The following is a 4,944-nucleotide window of genomic DNA, read 5'->3' on the forward strand; positions in this document are numbered from 1 at the left end:
CTCAGAAATCTGCCTGCTTCTGCCTCCCAAGTGCTGGGATTAAAGGCATGCACCACCACTGCCTGGCAGCTGAACAGTTTCTTGTCAGGACAAAGAAAATTGATCCTTAATTAACTAAGGCTAAAAGGTAGAGCTTTATGTGGAGGCTTAGAATTCCCCAGGCAAGGTCACAGGAGACTCCTAGCTAATAAAGGGAGTCTCCCATTACTCATTGTGCCTAGAGGATATCTGGTCAACAGTGGACTTCAACCAGAATTAGCAGTTTTCCCACAAATTCCCTTACTTCTGGAAGAAGGGACATATGAGCTACTAGTACCATCTATTAGCATATAAAAGCCCACAGTGGCCTCCAGGCTCCCTCAGTATTACAAGTACCTGTTATACATGTCAAAGTCCACACTAGCATCCAAGCCCTTCCCATACTCCAACAACTTGTCATCCTTATAAACATGATTTGTCTACTCCCAGAATATTTCCCCATAGCTTCATTTTATATATTTCCAGTTAAAATTTATTATTGATTTAGCATAAAAATATAAGAGGTTTCCTTATGCCATTGTCTTATATATTTAGTTTTGGTCTCTCCCACCCTTATCTCATTCCTCTCTTCTATCTTCTGAGCTCATTCCTTCTCTGCATCATTTTGCCCCACCATTCTCCTTGCTAGTTTCATATCACCCCTCCAGTACCATATGGGCATATACCCAAAGAACTCATCTCCCACCACAGAGATACTTGCACATCTATGTTTATTGCTTCTCTTTTCTACAATGCGAAGATATGAAATCAATGTTCATCAACAGATAAACAGGTTAAGTTAAATGTGGTACATATACAAAATGAATTTTTATTCTCCTATAAAGTGAAGCAAAATTGTAAAATGTGCAATAAAATAGATAAAACAAAAAATGAATATAGTAGCCCAGGTAACTCAGGCTCATAAAGGCAAACATCACTCTCTTTCATATGTGGATCCTAGCTTCTAACTGTTGTATACTTTAATTTATGTGGGATTAAGTGTCTAGAAACTAGAAAGGGATCTAAAACTTCCTTTTTAAAATGAAGTGAGGTTTGTTCTTTACAGATAACTATGTATATAGAACATAAGGAAAGACTTCATGAGAGAAATACCAAATTAAAAGCCAACAACAAAGGGTACCTCATGGATACTCTCATTTAGCCACTTTATATTACTGACACTAAACTATTAATGGCACACTAGTATGTAGGCTTGGTATTGTCAAGTCTTTCAAATCTTAATGAGAAAAGAAAATGAATTAAGTAATTTCTTCCCAAGGAACAAAGGTATTGTTTAGTTGGGAAGAGAAATATAAGCTATAAGGAAAATTCTTTTTCACCTAAGTAAAACTTGTAAAATACTGGTTATTTGTACTTTTTTCAGCTTGTATTAGTTTTTATACTCTAAGTAAATACTTATTTGTATGGATTCTTAAACTAAGCTCAAGTGTTTGACATTGTTTAACCACAAAAATCAATCAAAGTAAAGTAGAATGTCTGAGAAGAGGTAAATTAGTGGCAGCTTTCAAATTAACAGTAGTCACAAACCAACAGGTTTAAATTGTGACTAGCAGTTCTCTCCATTTCAGACAATAGCACTTTATACTTATTCTATAGATTACTAACTAGCCCTATATCATACTTCAGAATAAAAAGCACTCTTCATTATAATTCTTAGCCTTTCCTTTCCAAAGATTATGTTACTATTCTTGCTCTTTAAGTGGAGCATATTTTCCAAATATAGTCATTTTTTCAGGGCTTGGGGTTGAATACAGATCCACACACTCTATCAAACTACTCTACAACTTATTATACCCTGAAACCCAAATACAACTTTAACAGCAAAAATTTCTGAAGCTCAATGGTACATGTATACTTTTAAACATTTAAATAAATGAATATAACTAAGTAATGAAACTGTTTCTATGCATCATGCTCCAAATATCGTGCTAAAGATTTTGAAATGTCTTCTTGGGAAAATGCAAGTAAAGTATAATTAATAAAATCGAATTAACACTGCCATATTCTTAGTTTTCAGAGCAACCAATATAAAGATAACGTGTAGTACATTTCTTTTTTCACACAGAAAACATGAAAACTAAGTGCTATATTCATAGGGAGGGAAGGAGGAATAGAAGAACAAAACAATGAAACTGAGTAGAATAGGGCAGTTCTAAATATAACTAAAAGAGAACTCAAAATACTTCTTTAAACATTAAGTTAATCTATAAGAATTGATTTTTAAAATATTCACTAAGCAGTAGGTTAGGTAGGCTCACGTTTTCCTTCTCTCAGTTGTTGCAGTGTCCTTAGAAATTATGTAGATGTTGATAGGTGGTAATCAAGGATAAATTGCCACAGTAACTGTAGAATTATGTTTTTGGCAGTTTGGAGTAACTTCTCATATATTCCAAGATAGTCTCAAATTTTATGGGCTTTTTCTTCAACAGACACTCCTGCACAGTAGATCATCAGTGATGGTCAAGTCTGGTTAGTTTCATAGAGGCAGATGGAATCTTCAAGATGTTGCCAACCCTTGACCTCATGGAAGGGCTTCTTAGTTCATTAGACTTCTGCTTGATTCCCCACTTCGTCCAGAGCCTCTCTCTCCAGGAATGTAGAGGAAGTTGCATGCCACATACATGGGGAAAATTATATCTTCGTTTTCTAGATTCACCACTTCTAGTTCTTCATCCTTTCCCAGAGCAAGAACACTATATTCAGTCTCTTTTCTGAGAACAGCTTTTCCAGTACTGTCCAATGAGATCACTCGCAGACGGAAGGCAACTTTTCTCTGCCAGAGTAAGCTGACACCAAGGCCACAGGTTTTATTCATTGCACTGCGATGGAATATAATGCGTCTGTTGGTATAGCATACGACCAAGTCCCAGCCAAAGTCGAAGCCAGACCAGGTCCAGCTGCATCGCTCATCTGTTAAAAGTTGGCCTCCACACCTCATACTGCTTCCATGGATGTCAGACACATAGATATCCATTGGCCCAATTTCCCTGGACTGTTCTGCCTGAATAAGTGCTAGCCATTGTTCTTTGTATACTGGGGTCAACCATGTTGCAGGGATCAGTCCATCCCGGTTAATAACCTGTGCTGAAGGCAGGTCACAGATGATGTAGGGAAGCCTTAGCTTCTGGAACACGGACACAAAGGCTCTCCCCCGATCACAGTCCAGAAAACGGCTACTATCTGACTCGTTTTTGAACTTTGCAAAGCACAACTCTGCTGGCAATACTGCTCTTTGAGATTCTGAGCATGTGGGTGCTTCCAGCAGCAGGTACATCCATTTTTTCAGTGTAGTATATACATCCATCTCCACTCCAACCACCAAAAGATCTGAAGAGGCAATGAGCTCTTTCATGAGATCCGGATTGATTTCTGACAATAGTTCATCATTTTGCTTGGTCATCAGGTTGTCTAAGAGCCACTGGCAGCAAACATATCTGATGCTCTGGAGCCCATAATTCTCAGCAGAGTAATAGTAGCTGCACACAGTCTCGGTACTGACTGTGTCCCTCATCATATCCTCACACTGCTTAATTAATTCATCCAATTGCAGCATACTGGCTGTGGCCAAGATGGCAATGACTCGGTGGGGGGGAATGTCCATTCTTCTACTGTACAAGAAGCCCAAAACCTCATGGAAAGCCTCGCGATCAATATTTTCATCAGGCATCTGCATCTCTATTGTGTCCATATACGCCTCCCGCCAGGCACCACAGAACATGCTAGCAAAGTACCCAGATCGGCAGAGGTAGGACTTGTGCAAGTTCCACTCCTTCTGAAACGCACAGATCCTTACATCACTATCCTCCCCCCTCAGGAAAAGTGATTCATATATACCTCTGGCCTTTGTCATTCTCTTATGGGGAAATGTGGCCGATGGTCCTCCTGGGCTGCCCTTCCGCTTGTGGCCGCCCTGACCAGTGGAAACTCCCGGCTGTTCACTTGCCTGATCTCCTTGGTCAACAGGCCGGCCCGCTTCTTCTCCGGCTTCCATGGCCTCCTCTTCTCTAACGTCACCTTCTCTAGCAGGCTCATTTTCCTCAGGATTTCTTCTAGACTGCATTCGACTGCTTAGGGCTCCCATGGCTTCGTCTGAAGGGTGAAAATGTGAACTTCCCCGTCAGAAGTACTGGCCAAAGACAAAAACCTCAAGCTAGACTGCAGTGGCTAAACTGCGAACAGCGTCGTGCCTCAGCCTCGTCGTTAAAATGGCGTCCAAGATGAGCCGCTCTGCCATACCATCAACTCAGTTGGACAACAGCGACCCCTACCTTGGAGGACCACACATTGCACCTTTCTTCTAAAATGTCCTGTTCTTGGGCTCACCTCACAGACTGATGGCGCAATCCATATCTTTTCACATGGACCTCTCTGATTATGTTTATAAACACAAGTAGCATTACTCATGTAAAATTTTGAGTGATAATTTCTTTATTGGAAATTACACCCTGCTTTCATCTTTGCCCTCCAAATGACTTCACATACCTTTGTAACGTCTGCAACTACAGCAGCAGCAGAGAATAATATTTGCCCTATATCCTACTGTATTTTAAAACTAATTTCTTAAAATAGTTTCCAGATATACAATGTCATTTGTTTGCAGACAACACAAACATTTCCCCCAGAAAACTGAACAGTAAATATTAGATAAAATCTTAAAGTGCTAGAAATATCAACTAGCCAAAATTAAATTCTGTTGGGTATAATTAAGATCTGAGGCTTACAAGTTAGTAATCTAGGGAATATACATGTTCCAAAAGCAAATTTTTGTCTTGGTGTGTTTTCTAACCATTTTCATGTCTTAGATAATATACAGATAAAGCCTAGACAGAGGAATGTTTATCTCCTTAATATACTGAACACAGATACTATTTTTTCTTAATGGATAGAAATACTAAATTTACCCTA

At 39.2% G+C, this 4,944-nt stretch overlaps 1 pseudogene; it reads right to left on the minus strand.

Annotated features, from left to right (window-relative positions):
* Positions 1-2,575: 2,575 nt before the first annotated feature.
* Positions 2,576-4,120, minus strand: LOC116088534 (annotated as a pseudogene).
* Between the last annotated feature and the right edge of the window lie 824 nt (positions 4,121-4,944).

Source organism: Mastomys coucha, chromosome X, assembly GCF_008632895.1.
Source record: "Mastomys coucha isolate ucsf_1 chromosome X, UCSF_Mcou_1, whole genome shotgun sequence".
Lineage (NCBI taxonomy): Eukaryota > Metazoa > Chordata > Mammalia > Rodentia > Muridae > Mastomys > Mastomys coucha.